The 14,536-nt window shown below is 34.5% G+C and overlaps 1 long non-coding RNA gene across 2 annotated transcripts; it reads right to left on the reverse strand.

The window, feature by feature from the left end:
* Positions 1-8,104: 8,104 nt before the first annotated feature.
* On the reverse strand, positions 8,105-14,316 carry LOC141375555 (uncharacterized). Of its 2 annotated transcripts, XR_012383980.1 has the most exons (4): positions 13,073-14,316; positions 11,947-12,030; positions 10,501-10,604; positions 8,105-10,054 (listed from the first exon to the last, which is right to left on the reverse strand). It is a non-coding gene; the product is annotated as an uncharacterized lncRNA (long non-coding RNA). The 2 variants fall into 2 exon arrangements; XR_012383979.1 differs by lacking the exon at positions 13,073-14,316 and having other exon boundaries at positions 11,947-12,190.
* Positions 14,317-14,536: the final 220 nt, after the last annotated feature.

The raw sequence follows: 14,536 nt of genomic DNA on the forward strand, positions 1-14,536 counted from the left end.
TAAATTTAGTCAAAATGAGCATTTTGCGGTCCCGTTTGTCTCCCCTCCCAAAGGGAAGTTGCATGTTGGGGATCTGTAGAGCTGCGCATCAATGGATTTGCTCTTCAGTGTTTTTCAAATTAAACCCCACTGTGAACTGAGCTAAACTGAACTAAACTTAAACTATGAAAATTGAACTGACAATGTTTCAATTTACTATGATCTTTTATGTGAAGCTGCTTTTGCACAATATACATTGTAAAAGCGCTATACAAATAAAGGTGAATTGAATTGAATCTATGCAAACTGTGTATATGCCTATTAAACCAATGTTGGCAAAGTGTATAGAAAACTTGTTTAGAATAGCTGTTTAATCGTATTCAGATCATAAATGATTACTTGCTCGCCCAGAAAACACGTGTTTACGTGCGTCAAATATAGGCTACAGTACGAGAACCATGTTATCAAAACGTAAATTTTTCACTGTATAACCATTTATGTATTATATATTATTCCCGTATATTGTTTACATACATCAAATGTACATGAATCTGTCTTAATATATTCACACACACACACACAAATATATATATATATATATATACACACACACACACACACATACATACATATATATATAACATTATATATGTACATTATATATGTACATAACAGCAAAGCCAAATGTAATAAGATTGTTTCTGTTTTTACAGTCACCAAATTCTTGTACTCTTTTAATTCCCTAAAACCACTGTTATGTATGTAAAATAGTTAGTTGGCTTACACATTATTCGTGTATTTATGTGCTACAGCATATACTGACAAATCCGTTCTAATCCTGTCATAATATGCAGAAAAAATCCTGGCTGGGGATTCTTTGATGTTCTCCAACAAGGCCTTAGCGGTGAACATTCATAGAAAACAGATTGCCAGGACACTGCTGAATGGGAGTGGTAAAGTTGTTGAATTATATACTTTTGTTTAAAAAATTGTCTTATACAATGGTCTGTCTAAAAACACAATTTGGATTGACATAGGAAGGTGTCTGTTTAGAATGTCTGTTGTCAAAATAATAAAATACATATAATCAAGGCAGTAAAAGCACACAAAAGATATCCGTAAAAATCTTGAAAAACAAACAGAAACCATTCACAAGACTAATAACTGAACAGAAACAGGAGTATAACTAGACGTAAGGTAATTAATAGGACAGGTGAATGACATACTCTTAAGAAAAAGAAGTTGTGTACTTTTCAAGTGAACACAACTGAAAGAACAAAGTAAAGAAAAACAAAGCAAATGCAATTCATTACATTTTAAATGTTATTATTAGAGGTCTATTGCAGAAATAATAACACAAAGCTTCTAGATCAGCGGTTCTCAAACTGTGGTATGCAGGCTTCCTCCTGGTGGTATGTAGAGGAATTGCTGAAAAATTAAAGAAAAAATAAACACTTTGATGACAAGGATTAAACACAGATGATGATCTGGGGGCTGTTCCAGAAAGCAGGTTATTAAAAATATATAAGGCAGCAATGTATTTAAGGACCGGGCAGGAAGCGCACGATTTCCGGGAGATTATCATTCATTTGCGGGCATCCAGGAGTGTCTATGCATTTGAGGGATAGCATGTCTGTAGCTCTGCCTCTGCCCTTGTTTTTTCGGTGCGATGATGCGAACAAAATGGAGACGGTTGGCTGCCTACTTGTAGGCTGCGTCCGAAACCGCCTACTACTCAGTAGGTACTGCATTTAAATTTAAACGTACTACTCAGCCGTTAGAAAAGTACGTTCTATACAGTATGAATGTGAAAAGTATGAATGGAATTCGGACGTACTACATCCGCCATTTTGACATAGTCACGTGACCTACCTGCGTAATTTGCGTCGCTTTACTCCCATTCATGAATTCGGTCGCGGGGCATCATGGGATAGCGCAGCGTGCATGGGATGCGCACTGCAGAATCGCGCCGGAAGTAGTAAGTCATCCGGGTACTTCGCGCATACTGTTTTTGGAATTCTATGTATTCGGACATACTACTCGGCTCACATACTGATTTTAGCGTACTATATAGTATGGAAGTATGCGGTTTCGGACGCAGCCGTAGCTTCTTTTGCATTGTTCAGAAACCTATGGGTGATGTCACTGATACTACATCCTTATCTTTTGCAGTCTATGGTCGGAATGTTTAACTTGGTGCCGTAAAACAGATCTGCCTAAACTGACGCTATTGGCTAACAAAATCACCTCAGCAGTTGCCATCTAAACGAAAAAAAAAAAAATCAAAAGGGCTGATGGCATTTTATTTTTTAATGAAATACTAATTTATATATTTTATCTTTATGTATAATGTAGTAATATTATGTATAATGTTATAATGTATAAGATGAAAGCAAATTGTTGAAAAATTTTTTATTTGATTTTTGGAAATTCTCTAGTGACCTCTACTTTGGGAACCACTGGATTAGGTGATTGATCACTATCATTAACAAAAGAATGAATGCATACTTCCAGTGTTGAGTAATTGCTTGGCACTGCAACTCTGTTTCTCTAAGTGAGTTAAAATAGGTGAGGCACCTTCTGTCAACTTTGCAAGATTTATTTGAAGTTAAAATAAAATTATTACTGCAATACCATTCACTTGTCACCAAAAATGCTGTCCCGACAACTTCCACGGTCCATGCTCAAACACGTCAGCAGCAACTGGAGTTTGCATAACAGTGACACAGCTGTGACAGAATGGGTGTCCCAGAATAAGTACTAGAGTTTGAAGTCAATAGGGGCTTAACTAACTTTTTTATACAGGGTGTTCTAGAAATACAAAAAATATGTATGATTCATGTGATACAGCTTATAATAATATCAAACATTTGAGTCATAATTTTTATCATGTATTAAGAATTTTATATTGTTGTGTTTTGCTTTCAAATTTTAGATTTGTGTGGCATACACAAATTATGTTGCACATTGCGTCTATGTTTATATAATCCACATATGAATATGTTAAATTTATTCATAATGTTATTGTTTTATCCTTTCTTTATGCACAATTAAGCTCCAGTGATTGCCACTCTTGACATGCACACCAAACACCTCTGATGCCTTTTCCAAAATCTTATTCTGTAATTTAGAGAGACAAAAACATAGCCTTGTGCATATGAAAATCATCTTTAGAATGCTTAACCTAAGCTTAAAAAAATGCTAAACGCTAATCATTAATACCAAACAAAATCAGTTACTATCCTTGAGAAAATAGTGGCTCTTTACCCTTTTTGATCCATCCAAAATTTTTGTGAGTGCCTGACAATTGATATGCACAACACCAGGGCGATTCAAACACAATGTTATTTGCCATTGCAGCTGAGTTAAAGAAATAAACAGGATTCCAGTCAAGCCTCACTGTACATGTAATCATTAATAATTTTATTTATTATTATTATAAGATTGTTATTATTATGTGTAGCCTTCAAGATTTTGCTCATAAAATTACACTTACCTTGCTAAGGATATCACATATGGAATTCATGACCTGAATATTTCAAAGACAAACGTGAGACATAAATAAGTCACATAAAAAGTAAAAAAAAACAATACTGAAAAAAAGTAGGCCATGGTGGCTTGTTTTAGTGGTTAGATAGACAGCAAATAGGTCCTAGAAAAAAATCTAGAGTAACAATTTACATGGCTCACTATGAGGATAATCATTTACCTCATCAGAAACCTGGTTGTCCACAATTAAAGTGTTTAAACTGTTCACTTGGAATATTATAAGGCCTCACACTTCCTAATGTGAATGTTGGTCTCTTGTTTTGAAGACACCTGATCTATGCAGTTGAATAAAAATTTATAAATTTAACTTTTTGCAACCAGAAAAATGCATATTTGAAAACAAATAAAGTGTATGTTTATATCAATATGGTGTGAAATAAGTTGATTCTTATAGCTTATGAAGAGGCCACCCCTTCCAACAATTATCAGTGTAACCTGACTAAAATTAACATTTAGAAGTTTAAATTATCCAGTGTTTAGGTGGTGAATAAGTAAACGCCATTATTGTCCACTAGATGGCAGTAGTGAAACAACAGAGTTGAAGCTATCAAAGCGTCCAGTATCAAGAAGAAAGTGACTGTATGTTCGTTCGTGAACTAAGCTATATGCAAGAGAAAGAAATCTTGAATGTAAGGCAAAATAGACATTTTGCTCGTTTCTTTTTTATTTAAAAGAAATTACTTTCAGCAGCACGGGTGAAGTGGTGCTTGTTCCTTAAACGGATTTGTATATTTACCTGTTTCTCCGGTGAGTTTAGAGTATTACTGTGTTGCTAACATGTAATGTGTTTAAGTATTGTTTTAGCAATATACTGTTGTTAGTAATGATATGATCTTTGTGCCTTCATATCACGCTGTTTATATATATATATATATATTTTGAGAAATAAAATCAACTGGAGAGTAAATTGAGTAATATAAATACAAAATGTTATTGCAAAGCTGTAGATAATCTAACTCAGAATGTGATTTAAGATTGTGTAACCTGTTCAAAGAGTAAGTTGTTGTACAATTATGAAATTGGGTTATTTTGAGAGATATTGTTTCCAGATTCGGAAGATAAGAGTTTAGATTTCAATGTAATTTAATCCTTGCCCTGTTATGCAGTTTTTAAAAATTTTATATATATATATATATATATATATATATATATATATATATATAAAWATATATATATATATATATATATATATATATATATATATATATATATATATACCTGATCTGATACGACCACTGGATTCACCACCATTGGACGGAAAGTGCGTGTGCAGAAATGGTTTGTATTTGACGTGTCTTCAATTTTATCTTACGGATAAGCGATGGAGATCTCCTCACATTAAATAAGAAAATAACACACACTACCCGGGTAGAACATTTTTATTTTTTATTTAGTTTTTTTTTGGGGGGGGGGTTTCTATAAGAGCTCTGACTTTTTAAGACATTTATTCTATTTTTCCCAGCTTTTGTCCTAAAACTGATATCGATTTATTTTATTTTTTTCTACTGTAAGGAGACTATTAGATTTGAACTCTGAATTTAAAAGACATTGAAACGTTTGACATCGTCTATACACAAGACATTGATTTTTTGAGTTTAAAAGGGATATTGTGTTTTTGTTGGAATACACTGTGACAGAAGGAAGAAAAGTTGTTTTTGGTTAAGTGATTATTGTTAAGTAAATGCTGGCTATAAATACATATTGAGTAAAGGGAATCAGTGTTTGATATTTACATTCTATCACTCATCCTTGGAAAAAAAAACTAGACCACTACTCTTCATACTAATAATCAAGGGTAAGTGTGTGTTACATCAGCAAATAATATACTGTGATTATTTTTTTTATTGCATTAAATTAAGTGAAATAATACCTTCCATCATGTGCTCATGGCCACACTGGGTCCTTTACATACAGAAGAAACAGAGTTTTAGTGATAGAGCTACTCTGAGGTCATTATTACATATTGCAACATATTAATGTCAATAAGTCTTAGAGGATGACCTGGGGTCAACATATGAATACAGTGTGTATCAATAAAGCAGCAATGATCTGATATCAACATATTAATATATCAATAAATCCGCAAAGATGACCTGAGGTAAACATATTAATAAAATTAATAAATCCGCAATGACCTGAGGTAAAGATATTAATGATATGTATTAATAAATCAGCGATGATGACCTGAGGTAAACATATTAATGAAATTATTAGATCTGCAATGATGACCTGAGGCAAAGATATTAATGATATGTATTAATAAATCAGCGATGATGACCTAAGGTAAACATTAATGAAATGAATAGATCTGCAGTGATGACCTGAGGTAAAGATATTAATGATATGTATTAATAAATTAGCGATGATGACCTGAGGTAAACATATTACTGATGTTAATAAATCAGCAATGATGACCTGAGATAACGTTAAACTATATAATGTATAGTATATAATGTATTATTAAATCAGCGATGGTGACCTCAGGTCAATAAAGAAATGTTAATAAATCAGCGTTGATGGCCTGAGGTAAACAAATAAGTATAAAAAAAACATCAGCAATGATGACCAGAGGTAAACATATTTAACAGAGTGAATAATCTGAATTAATCGATTCTATTTGAATTTTATTGCGAATCACAGTTTAATGTCTCAAATAACATTACTGTATTTTGTTAAACTAGCACTGTTTTGGTTCGCATTTCAGACATTTTGTCTTTAAATGAAATACGTGTCAAGTCATACTAAAACCCCAAACATTCCAAAGACTTACTTTTCGTATATGATGTTTTGTTACAACACATATGTCTGTAATTCACAAGTTGTGTTGCATTAATTAAATTGATTATTTAGGTGTGTTTAATTGTGATACAAAAGACTCTGTATGTCAATGGCCCTTGTAATGTCAACATTACAAAATTTTATTTGACAGATTTTAGACAAGCTGTACAAAAATACAAGTATCACATACATTTTGAAATAAAAACTGTCGAGGCTAAAACGCAAAAAAGCCCTGGGCTTGTTTGTATTGTGGTCCTCGCTGTTAAATAAAACAAACTATGGCTTCAAAATACAGATGATGCATAAAACAAACAGTACTTTCACATTTAAGAACATCTGTGTGTTTCTTTGTTCAGTTAAACACAAAAATTATGAAGAAACATGTAAACCTTTAATGATTTACTTCATTGTACTGGTTTTTACCTAATAAAGATTAATAAAGACATTTGTTACAGATTTGCAGTTTTCTTCAAAAATCTTTTGTGTTAAACAAAAGAAAGAAAACTCGTATTTCTATTTATGTATTCTATATATTTGTGTATGCCGAGCAGTTCAATTACCTAGCTCCATCTCGCTTTATAACCGCTTTGAGGTGGGTCACTGTGACCTCTGTATTCAATTGAAGCTCTTCCAAAGACATGTCACGCCATAGGGAAATCACAAATGCGTTTTCACCACACTGCAGCACAGTCCAGTATAGGCACCTCGCAGTTTTGAACCATAGCCATTCTTGGTACCTGTAAAAACAAGTTTAAAACCAATTTTTGCAATATTATTAAATAAACTCACATTTTTAATTGTCCCTTTGAGGGTCAGGTACCTCCCTCTTGTGTAGAGTTCATGTTCCTCCCCTGTCAGAAGCATTAAGGGGGGATGCGGTATTTGTCAGGTGGCACTAGTAGCAGACTCAAAGTAAGAGAAGCAGTTCTAAAAACTGCACTGAGAAACAAAAAATCCTGACCATATTTGTTGCTAGTTGTGTAATTTTTTATCACATAGGTTAAACCTTCCTGAAAAGATGCCTCAGGGAAGTTCCAGGGCACAGTGTAGCTTTTTTTCGTTGGTTGCAACTACACTTAAATTAACAGTTCTTCGAGCACCACAGCAAATTTGTCCATCTTTAATTGTATAGTTTAGACTACTTGCAGTGTTCCTATGCCCGATGCACTGCATGGTGATGGGCTCTGCACGGCTATAGGGGAAACTAGATTTTGAAGCCATTCTGTTGGTGAAACAAAAGTACAGAGAAACAGAATTTAGTCAAATACAGTTACCATCGCTGCTTGTCAAACTTGTTAACTGAACCAAAAACATGAAAACCTTTCAATAATAATAAATTTTCTTGCTACTGAAACCAGCAAATAAAATGTATTACTTAAGAACAAAAATACTTTCATTAAAGCAATAATTTACCTAAATATTCATTATTATTTATTGTTAGCCTGATTTGCTTTCACTTGGCTTTACAGCTGACAGTACGTGTGTTGTGTTCAACATGTTAGTAGATTTATTGGAAGTGCGTGCGCATGCATGTGGTGCGTGCGCGTGGAAAATAAAAGCGGATGTTGAGTGTGTTCATCTGGACTAATGTGTAGACTGAGTTATTGAGTGTCCATAAAGTTCATACACAATAACGTGCACAGCCTGAAGAGTGAGAGAAACACTAAATAAATAATTCTCTTATCTAAACAACTCAGATTAACATTTCTATATACTCAAAGGACAAAATTACATTTAAACTGGCAGCAAAATATTTGTACACCATTAGAAATGATCAATTAACTCATTTGCCTTATTTCAACTGTCCACAATTTTTATTTTTGTAATTTTTAGAGATCTGTCTGTTTTTATTCCATTTTCTGTCATTTATTTATCATTTGATGTATTTTTTTTATTTAATGTTGACATATTACATATTTTATACATATTTAACATGCTTTGATAATACTGTATAAAATGTCAGCAGCAGGTATTACCTGCCAGTGGGTGCACATGGCTCCTGAATGCAATAAAAGTAAAACAAATAGAAGATTTCTTTTTTTTTATTCCAACAGTCTTTAAACTTCAACCAATTGAAAAGAAACAGTTTATAACAGTGTCATAATAAATAAGTTAGCGTGCTCCTGGTTAGAGAAAGACAAGTTTAAACAGTGACTGAAGCCTGACGCTGAAAGCAACCGCAAGGCCTACCGTACGTATTGACTACTTAAAAATAATGTAAGTAAACCCATTGTGACTTGGAACTGTTAAGTTAACTTCAATTTTTACAATTGTAGAATTTTGCTCACCTTTTTAAATGCAGTTAACTAATCACTTTTAACAGAGTATGGGAAGCTATAGGATGAGATATTTGTACATTAAATTGTTATTGGTTTTACATTAGATTTGTCGGTACCAATGGCACAATTTGTAATTATTCTAACAACAACAATAACAAAGTAAGATCAAGGTTAAAAATAAGTACAGCCACTGAGAATTTGTTGGGAAAACTGGAAATCACAGAAAAAACAAGGAGACTATACAACATATATTTGCTTCCCACATGCAGGGTGCTAGCCACAGGACTGCTGTTGGCAGCAGAGAACAGCTGCAACCATTCATCACTAGTTATTATGCACCACCAGCCAAACCACTACCCAACATAAGAGCTAAACTTGTCAAAACATCAAGGTGGCTATGGGCGGTACATCCTCAATGTGTGCGGAGGTTGTCTAGGCACTTTACACTGTGTTGAATCACCATTTATTGATCTCAAATGAAGACATTTCAGATATTTTCCCGTCGGGGTTTCTGGATTCTGAAATTTCTAAGACTTACCTGTGGCAAGGACAAAAGTGGTTTCATCACGTGATTTGGGCTAGCACCCTAGTTTAAGCAGCAGCTCGTTGCCATAACAAAGCTGGCTCATTTGTTTTAATGTTCGACAAATCTCTCAATCAGTCAAGCAGGAAGAAGCAGCTTGACGTACATGTTCGTTTTTGGGATAGTAAAGGTAAATGTGTCCGATATTTTAATAAATCTTGCCTTTAGTTTAATTTATTCTTTCAAGCTTTGTTTAATTCCAAGCATCAGTTCTGCCGCATGGTTGTGCTCCATTGGTTTATAACTAGAACTGTTTATTAGCAACTGTTTGAGTTAAAAAATTTATAGGAAGTCTTAAAAAGATACAGTATTGATATTACCTTTAGGATTCCTGCATATACCATGATGTAAAATAAATAAACCTACCAAGATTCAAACTTAATTCATATTGAACTCGACATAAGGAGAAAAAAATGTCAGTTAACACCATCTTCAAAGGCAGAATCACCTTGGTACAAGAAATAGAATATTACTCTGATTATATCATAGTTACTCTAAATTTGTAATATAAAGAGAAAACTAAGAAACATGATCTCTTAAAGGACATTAAAATCTCATTATATTTAACACACCATCGCATTGTTACATAAAATGCATATGCTTTAATTGTTTTATAAAAGACAGGAAAGTGAAAAATTATTGTAATTTTGGCTAAATTAACCCTTACACTAAGTAAAACACACAATGGACAGGCTCAGGTAGACATCTGGTTTTTTTTTTAAATGTCAGCAGGCCTATGTCTCTCTTTCCTCTTGACTTTTAGGTAGATCCATCTTTACTACAAGGTCAGGCTGATCTTCTACTTTCAGTTGTAACACCCTTTTCCTATAGCGAGGGAAGGGCCCTGGATTCTTAAAAATTAGATTGCTCTAATTTGTAAGTTGACCTTAAAAAAAAAAACATAACATGAAATTAATATAAATAATAAACACAACCAATCTGGTATAAAATTACATTTCCAAATTATACAGTTAACCAAACAAATATACACAACCAAAAGAAATAGAGGTTTGTTTAAAAATAAAGCTTTTTGTTGCTCTTTTTTTAAACTCAAAGAAACAGCACAACAAAAAGTTAATTTTGAAAAGCTCAAAAATAGTCCATATAAAATAAATCGAGAAATAAATAAACCCTGTTGCAGGGCTTTGTCAGTGCTTGCATTCGTAGTGGCATAAAACAGGCCTTCGCCCAAAGGCCAAATAAACAACTGTTTGCTCTTACCAGAGCCAGGGAATGCTCTAGGACTGGAGCTACAGTGCGTGCAGAAATAGGAGAGAATCAGCAGGGGGTGTCATACGTATATGTAGTGCTGTGATTGTATTGCACACTTACCTCAGATGAGCGAGCTGCAGCTTGGGGCACACCGTTGTTTCCGGCGAGGCCACGAATCTGGGACTCCACTGCTTTCAGCTCCAACGCCTCCATCGATGCTTCTCCTGCACTCAGGAACAGACCCATAAGCGACATTGTACCGGGTGAAAAGCAAAGCTAGTAAGTGAGGAAATGAGTGAATGAAAGAAGTCGTAGCTTTAGTTGACTAGCTGTGCTAGCAGGCTAAAGCTACAAACAACAAGCGGATGCTCGAGAGACAAAATGTTTTAAAGTAGATTTGTTTGTAAATCAATTGCAGGTAAAACTTCTTAATTAAATATAAACAAAACATCTACTATACAATAAACAAATAATGCAAGAACTAAAAATATTATAACATATAAATTAATTGACAACTGGGCTTTTTAAGTATGTCTAAAAATATAAGCAGCATGGACAAAGTCAGGCTCTATTTTCCACTCAAATGTATGTATATATGTTGTATAAATTCTGCAAAAAAAAGTATATTTACAAGAACTTTGTTAATTTAAGTTGTCTGTAATAAGACCTTTGGGTTCCATATCACTGACTTTTGAAACTCTGCTATCTGGTCTGCTGTTACTTGTCCCTTCAAAAGCCAGATCATGACATGGCTGTCCTAAAACTTGCTCTTCATGTTGCTGTTTGCCACTACTGTATTCTTCTCTAACCTTGTCACTGACCAGTGTTGGGAGTATTGCAGTGGTGGGAAAACTTTTTAGAACCACATCAAGTTTTGCAAACCAAGTGATGGGCTACATGTCAAATCTTTCCAAAATATCTTTTATTTATAGTGACAGTATGCATGGAACATGTAATGTCTGACAGAAACATGTCACATTTACACAACAGATTTTTTTAATAGTTATTGAGTCAAAATAATTTGCACTGACGTTTAAATTTCTTTATCATCATAATTAAATAATCCCTTTTAAAATATAATAATTTCTACAGTGTAGAATAGAAAAGATATTGTCTGATAAAAAAATCTCATGTTAACACATTAAAAGTAATTCGTAAATTTTACTATTCAGTCAAATTTACAATAATCTAATTTGCATTGCTTTTAGAAAATACAGAAAAAAAGACTGAATCCGTCTGCTTTTTTTTTTTTTTTTTGGATTACTTCTATGGGCCTGGCAATTGTCCTCCACGATAAGCTAATTTTCTCAAACTTACTTTTAGAACCTGGACAAGTATGTCAGAGAAAAGAGTCCAAATACTAACAAGTTGATCAGACAGTGAATGAGGGAATGTTTTAGGCCTCTATAGTGTGAGCGGGGTGTAAGTACTGTAATATATAATGAGTAATGTAATATATTTCAATTGTGAGACAGTAAAACTGAAATGCAAAGGATTAGTTTAAAATAACAGTAACAAGTAATCTGTAATATATAACAATTTGGAAGTAATTTGTCAGTAACTTACATATCAACAGTCCCCTGCCTGTTACAGTTCTGACTGCTGCCATTTCTGTTTTCCTCTCCTCCAGCACTGTTGTCTTCTGCGGATCTAAATTATAAAAAAAAAAAACAATATAACAAACATAAAAATGAATGATATGACTAAGTAAGGGATAATCTACAGATCGCCATGCATTAAAGGAATTTAAATTCACAACGAAGAGGCAAAGAAACACCTTCAGTGAAGTACATTTAAAATCCTTAAATGTACTTTATTGCATGTGGTTCTTTGTTTTCACATCATGAATTTATATTTGCAAAAAGGTAGCTAACATGTCATATGAGCTATTAGAAATGCCTATCATTTACATGTACACTTGTGATTTCACTCTGCAGTGACTGCTGATTTAATAGGGGGACTAAAATCTAAAATTTCATAATTAAAGAGCCCCTATTTTGCTATATTAAAGGTTATATACTTTGGTTTTGGGGTCTCCAACATGCTGATATGCATGTCTTATAATATGCATTTATTTTTACCTAATTATCCCAAAAAATCCATTATGATTCGTTCAGCGATTCGTTTGTTCCCAAACCCCTCCTTAGCACAATGCTAATCTGCGTGGATTGGTCCGATGACCCAGTCTATTGTAATTGGTCGACTGTGTTCAGCATGAGACAGATAGAAATGCCCACCACGACTATGAAGTAGCAGCTAATGTGTATGTGAGAGCCCAATGCAGGAATGCATTAAAGCAGTGCAGTTAAACACTAGCATATTACTTTACTCTTAACCCTAACCCCAAGTACAAAACAGTGGCAAATGTTGAATTATTTCGAAAATTGACTGCTCCGCGCATGTGTTGGAACAGCTATTGGTGGCCATAGTAACGACAAACGGCAGAAAATCACCAATTCAGAAATGTATTTAAATCGGTAAAGGAAGAAGCACTAGTTGCGTTGTCAATGTGGTTTTAGACACAATATGTGAATAGCCCAAAAATATTTAACCTGACAGATACAGTACAAGCACTGATCTCTAATAGATAAGTGATTACTAGCAGCGGGGGTTGATTAAAACTTCAAAAATACAACTAAACACATATTTTGCAAACTTCAAAAAATGAGGTAACAATTTCAATGACACATACATGTTATGATCTGGAGGAAGAAGAAACTGGTCCATATGAACTGTAACAGTTTCTGACAAAGTTCCTGTCAAAGTCTGACAAAGACACATATATAATAGTCTTTACTGCTCCTTCCTTCAAAAGCAAACGGCCGTTGAATCCCACGTTGCAGCATATGTTGTATAATAAATCTGACAAATGACAGGAGCAAACACAGCACTAGATTGGCAATACTGCGTTGTTGTTGTGAAAACGAACTTCAACCCTTATTTATTCCCCACAGCTGAATCTCCATCTGTCAGTGATCGTCATCTTTCTGCTATGATCAGTCCTGTGATCCACTGCGCTCCACTACTGCCTGAAGGGAAAGATGCGTTCACATTTTACCGAAACTGGAACTACATTTTTGGTAATGTACCGTATCGACGTTGAAGTGTTAAGGCAAAAGATCGGAACCCAACTCGATTATTTTATTTGACTCTGAGTCGACTATTTGGTTTAAGAATCGATAGTTTTTAACACAGTGCACTTTCGGATTTAAACATCAGCTAGACGTTTTCATTCACTTACACTGTGAGTGAAAACATCACAGCTTTTACACATTGCTTGGAAGGGCATTTTCAAAAACCCATAAAAGGCTCTTTAATAAAATGTGAGATCTTGGTCCCTCTTATTGAGAGAGGGCAAACAAGGAAATTGCACTTTTATATAACCATTAATGTTTTGTGTTGTTTTTTTAATTATTGTTTTAAAAACCAGTTTGAGCTCATATACAGGTCATATATATGATATTAAATGCTACAGCATTGTACTTCAGCCCTGCTTTAATGCAACAACTGTATTTTGTGAGTCCTTTATTTCTGCATGGGTAAATATTTCATTGCAATAAATGCCCTGTACAGGGGCCTCAGATCCACATTTGGGTTCACAGGATTTCTGAAACAAGCAGAGGAAGAACTGTCAAAACTGCTTTCAAACATAATGACAGCAGGCTTGAAGCATTTACAGTTACATACTGAGGGAGGAAAAAGAAAGTTATAAGATCAAGGCTGTAGGCTCATCCCAACAAGGGAGATGGACAACCTGAGTGGCTGTTGTTGACAGGGTTGTGAAGTGGACGGATTTGTGGAGAATGCCACAAGCAAGGTTGAGCTTGCTAATTAGGGTAACATATGACACTCTCTCAAGCCCCAAGAATCTGCATCTCTGGTATGGCGCAGAGGAAAGCTGCCAGGTCTGTGGCCATCCGAATCCTAGTTTAAGACATATCCTGGCCAGCTGCAAGGCAACATTGAGTCAAGGAAGATACAGACGGCGTCACGACCAAGTCCTGTGGAAACTAGCAGAAGTCATTGAGACTTGCAGAGGCACTTAGCAGCACCACAAAGATGTCGCTGCTGTCACCTGGAAGCAACTGGGAGCTGAGAGCAGAGCTTGATCATCAGCTAAAGTTTCCACAGCAAATTGCTATAACCTCCCTCCGGT

This window comes from Danio rerio, chromosome 8 (genome assembly GCF_049306965.1).
Source record: "Danio rerio strain Tuebingen ecotype United States chromosome 8, GRCz12tu, whole genome shotgun sequence".
Classification (NCBI taxonomy): Eukaryota; Metazoa; Chordata; class Actinopteri; order Cypriniformes; family Danionidae; genus Danio; species Danio rerio.